This window comes from Lissotriton helveticus, chromosome 9, assembly GCF_964261635.1.
Source record: "Lissotriton helveticus chromosome 9, aLisHel1.1, whole genome shotgun sequence".
NCBI classification, from domain to species: Eukaryota; Metazoa; Chordata; class Amphibia; order Caudata; family Salamandridae; genus Lissotriton; species Lissotriton helveticus.
The window spans coordinates 80,861,823-80,873,872 of record NC_136070.1 but is presented as its reverse complement, the minus strand read 5'-3'; positions in this window follow the sequence as shown (position 1 = coordinate 80,873,872).

Sequence of the window (12,050 nt, the reverse complement as noted above, 5' to 3'; positions counted from 1 at the left end):
AACCCCAGGCTTAAAGGAATGTTGCACCAGGTCCCATGTAATCAAGGAGCGGAAGGGGGGCCTCAAGGCAACTAGGAACCCCTTAAGGATCCGACGTGTGAATCGCCTCAAGCCACACTTTTATAGGTCCAGAGTTACTATGTTCTTGATGACAAATGATGGTGAGGAGGAAGAAAGCGATTCCCTTCCCTACCTCCTGTCTTCCAAGGAGCAAGATAGGTCAGTAGAAGGAGTTGTCATCTCCCCTACTTTGATCACAGAGCAACAGAATTACTGCCACCACTTGTTTGGGCAGTTTGCTTCTCTTTTGTCACTGACACCAAGGCTCAAAAATTGGTCTACCCACAACATAGACATGGGAGATAGCATGCCTGTCAAAGCCAATATTTACAGGCTGTCTGACAAGGTGAGAACCAGCATTAAGAATGAGATGTCCAAGATGATGGATTTGGAGGTAAATGAGCCTTCCTCTAGTCCCTGATCTAGTCCAGTACTACTGCTACTCAAGGCAGCCCCCACAGGCCCCACTACCGAATTGAAGTTTCGCTTGGATTACAGGGTCTCAATTCAGTCACCAAGACTGATGCTAACCTTCCCCCCAGCACTGATGAGTTCATCGATCAGTTGTGAGTTGCCAAGATCCTGACTACCTTTAATCTGACATCAGAGTACTGTCTTCGTTTTAATCTGTTCCTTTCCCTGGCCGACAAAAGCAGGTCCTTAGCACTAGTTGGGATGACATCCTGCACCACCTACAGGCAGTGCTTCAGGCCCTGTAAAAGGAAAGTCTGATTATCAAGCCCACTAAGTGCCAGATAGGGCAAGGATCAGTTGTGTACTTGGGCTGCCAAGTTGGCCGGGCAAAGTGCAACCACTCCACTCCAAGATACAGATCAGCCTGGCTTTGAAACCTCACAAGACACAGACTGACGTGAAAGCCTTCTTAGGACTCACTAGATGTTACAGTAGATTTATTAAAGGGTATTGCACAATTGTTGCCCCTTAATTGAGCTGACTTCCAAGTAGCAGCTCAAAAGGGTGATTTGGACAGAGGTGTGCGAGAAAACATTTGACACCCGGCAGGAGGCCCTGTGCAAAACACCATCCTCAAAGCATCCAACTTCTCCACAGAATTTGTAGTGCAGACATGACAAGGGCTTGGACTAACATGTAGACTTCATCATCAGAAGGCTACTTCCCGGGGGACACAGGTGGAGTGCCAATGGAAGGGAAGCCATTGCAGTGGTCTAGGCCCTAAAGAAGTCCAGAACAAACTTGTTTGAGGCTCACTCCGATTCAGACAGCCCACAGACTCTTCAGATGGCTGTTGCAGATGAGGGGTAAGAATCCAAAACCGTTTAGGTAGTCTGTCTCTCTACAGGGAATGGTCTTTGCAGTGGAAGATTGCCATGGGATTGACCATGCCACTACTGATGGTATTTCTAGGTTTTTGCCCTTAGCGATGAGAACTCTCATGAGGATAGTAGTTCTCCCCAAGTTGTCATGGGAGGGAGGAACATGTGTAGAAATGACTATCTTTTGTGTGGTATGTGTTCAGATGAAGAAACTGGGCAGGTATTGACTTTCAAGCTCTTTATTCCACCAACAGCAATACAGATCAAGTGCAATTTTCCTCCTCCTCTTTCAGTTGTCCAGTAACTGCTTGTTACCATGGCATCCACTGAAGTGCCACTGGATAGCAGGTACATATCAGTGACAACTTAATGAGCAGGTCACAACACATCTCCCTCCTTCAGAAAATGTAGATAAAGATCCTCCCATAATACAATACAACACAAAATGAAAATTAACAAATGTACAATACAGTAGTTAGGGAAAGAAATAGGAAAATAAATCAATAAAGATAAAAACGCTCAGAGTACAAGGCATGGAACAACAGACTTTGGTTTTACAATATAATCACCTAACTATAGCATCACACACATGGTGGCTGTAAGCAACCATGTAAATATATTTAAAAAAGATAATTAACAACAGTTGAATTTTCAAACTGATATCCATGAACCAGATTATAGTCCTTCAAGAAAGATGGTTTCTTCTTTGGATGGGTATTACAACAGAACCAAGCCCGCTCAGCCCTCCACAGGGCTTGGTCGCCCCACTCCCCGCTGCTGCTCCTGCCTGCCTTTGCTGCCTCCTGCCTGCAGATTCCTTCGCTCGCTGCCCGCTGCTCCTGGGAATTTCCCGCTGCTCCTGGGAATTTCCCGCTGCCCGTTGCTTCTTGGAATTTCCCGCCGCTGCCTCCCTGCGGCCCCGCCCCCCCTGTGATTCCATTCGCCGCCCCGCTCCCGCCACCCAGCTGCTCCTCCCTCCCGGCTCCTTACTTAAGGGGACCGTAGGGGACCACAGAGTGTGACCGCTCAGCCCTCCACAGGGCTTGGTCGCCCCACTCCCTGCTGCTGCTCCTGCCTGCCTTTGCCGCCTCCTGCCTGCAGATTCCTTCGCTCGCTGCCCGCTGCTCCTGGGAATTTCCCGCTGCTCCTGGGAATTTCCCGCTCCCCGCTGCTTCTTGGAATTTCCCGCCGCTGCCTCCCTGCGGCCCCGCCCCCCTGTGATTCCATTCGCCGCCCCCCTCCCGCCACCCAGCTGCTCCTCCCTCCCGGCTCCTTACTTATGACGCCCCCAGAGCGACCGCGCAGCGGACGCGCGCAGCGGGAGCACCGTTTGAGCGCCGAAGGTGCGCCAGAGGTAAGCCCGTCTGCGCCCGTCCGCGCCTGGCCCGCGCCCAGCGCCAGGACCCCTGGCCCTCCCCGCCGAGGCAAGACGACCCGACTGACCTACGACGCCGCCACTCTCAACGCACTCAATGCCGGCCGGACCCACGCCTGCTGCCGAACCACCCCGAGACGCACCCACGGACCCTTCACCTGCTGCACCTGCAAGTTCACCTGCCTCCGAACCTGCCCCGCACCCGCCAAGACAAACACCAGCAGCAACCACCTCAAGTGCATCCTGATCAACACCCGCTCCATCCACAGACACGCCGTGGAACTCTGGAACCTCCTCGACGCTACATCACCGGACGTCGACTTTCTCACGGAAACCTGGATGAACGCCTCCTCTGCACCCGACATCGCCATCGCCATCCCGGACGGGTACAAGATCATCAGGAGGGACCGCATCAACCAGACCGGAGGTGGCATCGCCATCGTCCACAGGAACACCATCCGCATCACGACCGACGCCAACGACTCCTTCGCCGCAGCCGAACATCTCCACTTCCAGATTCACACCGACCCTAAGACGACCCTCAGAGGCACCCTCGTCTACAGACCCTCGGGACCACGCACACAATTCAGCGAAGACATCACAGACTTCATCAGCCCGCACGCCCTCCCCTCCACTGACTACATCCTCCTCGGGGACCTCAACTTCCACCTGGAGAACAACAAGGACCGCAACACCACCGCCCTGCTGGAAAACCTCGCCAACCTCGGACTCAAGCAACTGGTCAACACCCCCACCCACTACGCCGGCCACACGCTTGATCCCGTCTTCTCTTCCAGCAAGTACATCACCTTCAGCCACGCCACCGGACTGGACCGACCACAGCTGCGTCCACTTCAGCTTCAGAAGAACCACGACCCACCACCACCCGCAACAGGTACCTCACAGGAATTGGAGCAAGATCACCGCAGACCAGCTCACCACCTCCCTCAGCCAGAGCCCACCCGCCAACACAACGGACCCCAACGAAGCAGCCCGCAACTTCACACAGTGGCCGACCGCCTGTGCCGACGACCTCGTGCCACTAAAGAACCCTCCCAGCAGACCCAGAAGCAAGAAGGCATCCTGGTTCACCGACGACCTCAAGGACTCCAAGAAGACCTGCCGCACCCACGAGAAAGCCTGGCTCCTCGACCGGACCACCGACAACATGACCGCCCTCAAACACGCTACCCGCAAGCACCACCAGCTCATCCGCACCACCAAGAAGAAATCCCTGAAGGAACGACTGGACAACAACGCCCACGACAGCAAAGAGCTCTTCACTATCGTCAAGGAGTTCTCCAACCCCAGCACCGGCACCAACGACATCACTCCGTCACAAGACCTCTGCGACTCCCTCGCCTCGTTCTTCCACCGCAAGATCGCCGACATCCACAACAGCTTCGGCGCCCCACCCACGCACCCAACCGTGGAACCAATGCCCCCCACCGCCACCCTTCGCACCTGGACCACGGTGACCACCGAAGACACAGTCCGCACGATGAACACCATCCACTCCGGATCACCGACCGACCCCTGCCCACACCACATCTTCAACAAGGCCGACTCCACCATCGCACCCCAACTCCGGAACATCATCAACGCCTCCTTCAACACCGCCACCTTCCCGGAGAGCTGGAAGCACGCCGAGATCAGCGCCCTCCTGAAGAAACCTACAGCGGACCCCACCGATCTCAAAAACTTCCGCCCCATCTCGCTCCTCCCTTTTCCTGCTAAAGTCATCGAGAAGATCGTCAACAGACAGCTGACCGCCTTCCTCGAGACGAATGGATCCCTCGACCCCTCGCAGTCCGGCTTCAGAACCAACCACAGCACCGAGACCGCCCTCATCGCAGCCACCGACGACATCCGGACCCTGCTCGACAAGGGGGAAACAGTGGCCCTCATCCTCCTGGACCTCTCCGCTGCGTTCGACACGGTCTGCCACCGCACCCTAGTCCAGCGCCTCAGCAACATCGGTATCCAAGAGAAGGCACTGGAGTGGATCATCTCGTTCCTCGCCGGAAGAACACAAAGAGTCCGCCTCCCCCCGTTTTGCTCCGAGGCCACCGAAGTCATCTGCGGCGTCCCGCAGGGGTCTTCACTCAGCCCCACCCTCTTCAACATCTACATGAAACCTCTCGCAGCCATCGCACGCCAGCACAACCTCAACATCATCTCTTACGCCGACGACACCCAGCTGATCCTCTCCCTCACCAGAGACCCCGACACCGCCAGAACCTGCCTACACGAAGGGATGAAGGACGTCGCCGAGTGGATGAAGGATAGCCGCCTGAAACTGAACTCGGACAAGACGGAAGTCCTCATCCTGGGATCTTCGCCCTCTGCCTGGGACGACTCCTGGTGGCCCCCAGCCCTGGGCACCGCACCCAAGCCAACCGACCACGCACGCAACCTGGGCTTCATCCTGGACCCCTCCCTCTCGATGACCGGACAAGTCAACGCCGTCTCCTCATCGTTCTTCAACACCCTGCGTATGCTTCGCAAGATCTTCCGCTGGATCCCGACCGAGACCAGGAAGACTGTCACCCAGGCACTCGTCACCAGCCGACTGGACTACGGAAACGCCCTCTACGCCGGAACCACAGCCAAGCTACAGAAAAGACTCCAGCGCATCCAGAACGCCTCCGCCCGACTCATCCTGGATGTCCCCCGACGCAGCCACATCTCCAGCCACCTGAGGAACCTGCACTGGCTCCCCGTCGACAAGAGGATCACGTTCCGGCTCCTCACCCACGCACACAAGTCTCTCCACGACCTGGGCCCCAAGTACCTCAACGACCGCCTGACCTTCTACACGCCCACCCGCCAGCTACGGTCCACCAGCCTCGCCCTCGCAGCCGTACCACGCATCCGAAGAGCCACCGCCGGAGGAAGATCCTTCTCTTACCTGGCTGCCAAGACCTGGAACTCCCTCCCCATCCACCTTCGGCTGACCCAGGACCATCTCGCCTTCAGGAAACAACTGAAGACCTGGCTGTTCGAGCAGTAGCATACCCCTCCCCCCAAGCGCCTTGAGACCCTCCCGGGTGAGTAGTGCGCTATACAAATGGCATGATTGATTGATTGATTGATTGATTGAACCTATGATATTCAGAACTTTTGTCAACCAAAGGTAGGCTTAAATTGGGTCTGTCATTTTCTCTACAATTTGCTAACCTAGATAATGCTCTACACTCCACCATCACACAATAAATAATAAATCCATATTTGTAAAGCGCAAACTATTCACCCTTATGGGTCTCAAGGCACTGGGGGCCATCGTGGAAATTAAGTGAGCTATTGCCCAGAGTCACATAGTGCTGAGCTGAACTGAGCTGCCGCTGGAGCCAGGGATCGTACCATGAACACTGTGCTCCGAAGTCAGCTGCCCTGGCTGCTGCACCACACCTCTCTACACAACACAACCACATTTTTCGTCACACGAAAAATACTCTTCAGACCCCAGAATTTTGATTTACCCTTGGGTGTCCAACCCGGTTTCTTCACAAAAACTAGATCGCCCACCCTCCACAAGCATTGTGTCTATCATCAAAATGTTTTTTTTTACTTTTCCTGATACTTCTTTACCACACAGGAATCCACCACCTTCCTATGCTATTTACTCCTCAACCAGATTGGCTTTAGTTTAGACCCTGCAAGTCTTCTCTTAAAAAATGGGATGGTGAAAGTTTGGTCACGGAATGGGGAGCATTGCGAGGTCCTGTTCTCCAACACAATTTGGGCAGGCACTTTAACCAATTGCTTCTTGCTCTCTACCAAACCATTAGCCTGTGGTGAGTATAATGATGTGCAAAGCTGTATAATGGGCAACTCATCTAAAAATAATTCTTTCATTTAACCAGCGATGAACTGAACCCCATTGTCAGTGGTAATAATCTTGGGCACCCCCTCTGAAGCAAACACATCCCTCAAAAATTCAAGCGCACTCCTGGTAGTCACAGTATTTACACAGCAAGCTGAAACCCACCACCAGGACAAATCTTTCCCCTTGTGACAGCAGGTCAAAAGGACTAACAATGTGTAACCTTTTTAGAAAGTGAAAGTCATTTGCTGCACACTGGATGCAATGCCTCAACACACCCTCCACATGTCTATCTAACCCTCACTGTTAGACCTGGCACCTTGGCGTGGGTCTCCCTTTCACTCTTGCTGTTGCCTCATGTGTTTTTACTGGTGTTAGATGCTTCGGGCACTGTGGCACTGCTGTACAGTGCAACAGTGCAAGTGCTCCCCATTGTAAATTGATGTATGAATTAGTGATTCCATGATTGGCTGGTTTGGTTTACCAGTCAGACCCTAGTACAGTGCACCGGGAGTGCCCAGGGCTTGTAAACCAAATGCTGCTGGTGGGCTTGTAGCACTGGTTGTGCCACCCACAGAAGCAGCCTGTAAAAGTATGTCTAAGGCTTGCCATTGCAGAGCCTGTGTGCAGTCAGGTACTGCCATGTAGACTGAGCACGTGCACCCACTTGCCAGTCCCTAAACCTACCCCTTTCTTCATATCAGACACCCCTATGGTAGGTCCAAGGGCAGGGTGCATTGATAGTATAAGTTAGGGAAAGCCCTGATGTGTGTGGCATGTCCTAATAGTGAACTACAGCCATTTTCGTTTTTCACTATTGCAAGGTTACCTATTCCCCATAGGCCAGAATGGGCAGTTTGAATATTACATCTTATAATCCTAACTGACTCTGGGAACATGGTATGAATTTGAGTTTAGTATGCCTGAACTCAGAATGATAAAATACATCTTTTAGTGAAGTTGATTTCAACATTCTGGATTTGAAAATACCACTTTTAGAAAGTAGGTATTTTCTTGTCTAACTATCCAAGCCTGCCTCTGCTAGGTTGTATATTCTTTGTCTGGAGTTTGAGTGAAAGGGGCTGGGGGATTCCAGGAGGCAGGGTGAGTCAGCCCAGTGGTGAATAGAGAGATCTGCATCTAGATGGGAGGGATGAGCCGCACCTGGAACCTAAATAGGGCTGTGCCTTCCCTCCACAATGCTGGCTCCACCTCCTGTGGTGTGTCTGATGTCTCTGCCCTGCACTGTGAAAGGAAAGGAGTCATGTCAACAGAGTGCTCCAGGACTGACCAGAACTGGTTTGGACTAGGCAAAGGCCTCTCTGCCTTCAGAGAACAAAGAGAAACTGTCCATAAAACAGGGGTCCCAAACCCCAGAAAATTAGATCACTTTTGGACAACAACATGAAAACTTTGCTGAGGAGTGGAACCAGAAGAAACTAAGGAGAGACTATCCCTAAGCTGAAGGGCTGCTTGGGGAATTTACCTGCAGTGGTTGCCTGACTGCCAAAGAAAGGAGAAAATAACTTTGTGCACTTTCATCAACTTGTAAGGATCTCCAAGGGCTTGAGAGAAGAGCTTGCCTTTTGCTGAAGTCTCAGGGATAACAGATTTCAACCAGCAGCTCCCCAAGAGTTCTTTGGAAGTGCCTGATGCTGTTTTGGGCCTTCTGAGGGACTGCGTGTCGCAAGGAGCTGGAAGCGCAACTCACAAAGAAGAAGCCTGTCGTCGTCGCTGCCATCGCATCTCTGAACAAGGGTGTCGCCGCTGTAGCTGACACATTGTACCGCATCACAAGAAACGTCTCACAACATCGAAGAAGCGTGACGCCGTCGCAGCCGCTGCCGTTGCATCTCTGAACGAAGGTGTCGCCGCTGTAGCTGTTGCATTGCACCGCAGAAGCGCCTCGCATCCACGGAGAAGCGTGCCGCCATCGGAGCCGCTGTTGTCGCATCTCTGAACAAGGGTGTCGCCGCTGCAGCTGTCGCATCGAGTGGAAGCGTCTTGCATCGGGGGAGAAGAGTGTCGCCACCAAAGCCGCTGTCGTCACATCTCTGAACAAGGGTGTCGTCACTGCAGCTGACGCATCGAGTCGGGACATCTAGCAACATCAAGGGAGCGTGTCGCATCAAGAAGAAGACGCCATCTTTGTTTCTTTGCACCCAATCTTCAACGCATCACCATCCTTGCGCGCCAGATATCACCACATCACCTTTCCTGCAACACTTTTGTTGCCCTGCATGTTGCATCTTAAGGTACATTGACTTAAAGTGTCACAATTTAAAATCTAAAGAGAACTAAGCCAATTCTACCATTTTAAGTACTGTATTGTGGATTTTTGTCGTTTGTGGTCTTGTGTTAAATCTATATAAAGAATACTTATTTTTAATATACAACTGTGTGGTGTCCATCTGTAGTGTTGTCATTGGGTTACTGTATGTTCTCACAAATGCTTTACACACTGCCTCTGAGATAAGCCTGTCTGCTCGTGCCAAGCTACCAAGGCGGTGAGCAGGGGTTATTTTCGGAGTGTACCCCCTTACCCTGACTAGATGCAAGGGTCCCTATTTGTCACAAGTACCTACCTATGCCAACTAGAGACCCCTAAATCTAACACACACCTTTGTCGGATTCCTTCCTAAGTGCCCCTTGTTCACAAGATTTACAATTTTTTATATTTTTATTAAAATTAGTAACATCCATATAAAATTACCGATTGACAATATCAACTGGTTGCCCACATCATGGTTCAATATACAGAGGTCAGCAAAGCAATTACATTAATTAGTCACATCTCCGTCCACACGTCTGCGTAATTTAAACTCCACCACTGGGGATACACATAAATCACCTCTATAGACATTCCATTTGGTCCATTTTCTTTCCCATTTTTTCGGGCACCCCTGGATATAAAGAATTATTTCTCCACAATCATGCATCTGTCTAATTCTTTCACCCATAGAGATGCAGAAGGTGGTGCCGCCACTCCCCACCCCTTCGCCAGTTCCCTCTTCACCAGCGTGTATCCCAGCATCACTAGCTGTTGTACGATTTCAGATAGGTCAGTGGCTGCCCAGATGTTTAATAAGCCTAGTTGTGGTGTCAGTCCCACCGTCTTTCCCAGTGCAGTCTGCATATGATTTGTGGCGTCCTCCCAGAAGCGACGGACAGCCGGGCACTCCCAAAGGGTATGGTAGAAGGTAGCCGGCTGTCGGCACCCCCTCAAAAAGAGGTCGTCTTGTCTTGCGCCTATTTTAGCTAAGATTATCCCTGTCATATAGGACCGGTGTAAAATCCTGAGCTGTATCAGTCTAAATGTAAGCGTGATGGCTGCATCCCTAGGTGACATAAGGGCCGAACGCCAATCTTCCTCATCTATCGATCCCAAGTCTCTCCCATTGCTCCTTAAGCTTGCCAAAGATATCAGGTAGATTGTTACTAAGTTTCTTGTACGTTAAAGATATGGCTTTGCACTACACTCCAAAGCAAGCGTTGGATTGTAGTGCAAGCAATCTTCCAGTGGCGATCTAGACTGGTGAAGCCCATATAGCAAGCGGTCTTCCAGTGGCGATGAGCTGGTATGACCTCACAGCTTAGAAAAGCCGCCTGTAAGGCATGCCTTATTTGCAGGTATCTGAATACCTCCCCTGGAGCCATCTAGTAAGTCCTCCGGAGCTCCTCAAATTTAAGTATTGAACCCTTTTTAACCAAATCTTTCACCACTGAGATTCAGATTGTGTCAAATCTATCAAATCCTGGTCCAATTTTTGAGTATACCACAGTGGTGTCATCTTGGTGAAGGTATTCGCCCAACCCAACCGTGAATTTGCCTGACGCCAACTCTTTATCGTATGTAGCATTAGGCTGGTGCACCTCTTTTCCTTAGTGTAAGAGTAAAGTGTCCCCAAGTAGCCCAAGCAATCTGTCTGGTACCTATCCAGGGCGTAGCCAGGGTCAGTAGGCGGGAAATATATACAATGATTCACAGCCACCAGCTGCGAGGCCTAGTGGTACAGCTTGAGGTCTGGCAGTGCTATTCCTCCGTCATACCAACTTTTTGTTCGTTTTTTCAATGCCACCCTAGAGGCCCTGCCATCCCACAGCAGCATTCGCATCTCCACCCTCCACTGCTCGGTTTGGGCAGTTCTGAAGGATATATAAAAAAACACGGGAGCACCAGCATTTTAAAGAGAGCGGCTCGGCCTATCAGAGATGAACGTAATGACCTCCAGTGCTTCACATCTGCTCGTAGCCTGGCCAACGGGGGTGCCAAATTACGACTATGGAAAAGAGCTGGGTCTGGTGTAACAAAAATACCTAAAACCTTCTCCAGCAACTTCTATTTTGCAGTTTTTGAGGCGACGGGGAGTTTGCCCCTGAAGCACGAATAGCACTGACTTGACCCAGTTTATTGCATACCCTGAATACTTCCCGAAGTTTGTAAATATATTCAGAACAGCGTGTATGGATTCATAGGGGGAGGCAAGATATATTAGTATGTCGTCAGCATACAAGGATATTCGATCCTCCTGCCCCACCACCCACCGCAAGCCTCTTACCATCGCGTCTCGATGTATCAAGGCAGCCAAGGGTTCTAGCATAAGGGAGAATATCAATGGGGACAGTGGACATCCCTGTCTGGTGCCTCTTCGCAACGTAAACTCTCGGGAGGTATAGTTGTAAACTCTCACCTGTCCCTGTATGCCAGTATAGAACAGTTTCACCCAACCTATACATTTGGGGCCTAGCCCCACTCTGGCGTGGACTTCAAATAAATACGGCCATTCTATGGAATCGAATGCCATGAAGGCATCCAAGGACAATATTACTGCGTCCTCTTCCAGAAGCTCTCTGCGCGCCAGTATGTTGTGTAGACGGCATATGTTAAGAGCCGTATTTCTCCCTGGCATGAAACCAGACTGATCTGGGTGTACTAAAGTGGATATCACTGTCCCGGGTCGTGTAGCAAGAGCCTTCACTAAAATGTTTGCTTCTACATTGATCAACAAGATTGGCCTGTACAAGCCACAGTTATCTACCGGTTTTACAGTCTTGTGGATAACAGCGATAGTAGCTAGGCATTGATCTGCCCACAGCTGTCCCCTCTCATAGCTCTCCTCATACATGGCGCGTAGGTGCGGGGCCACCTGAGAGGACATGACTTTTAGGAACTCAATGGGGGTACCATTCGGCCCCATCACCTTCCCAGACTTAATTTGACCAATGGCCTTCTTGATCTCTTCACTCGTTAAGTCTTCATCTAGCGTGTCCCTATCTAATTTTGAAAGGGTCGGCACGTCGCTATCCAATATGTTATGTTATTTATTCTTGTAGAGCGCACAGTTACCCTGGGGTGTCCTGGTGCTTAATGCTGATTGCCTGGGAAGCAGGTTTTGTATTATTGTGGAAAGAGCAAAGTTTTCAGACCTTTACGAAAAGACAGAAAGTCCAGAGCATTTCTAAGCATGAAGGGCAGCTCGTTCCAGGCCCTAGA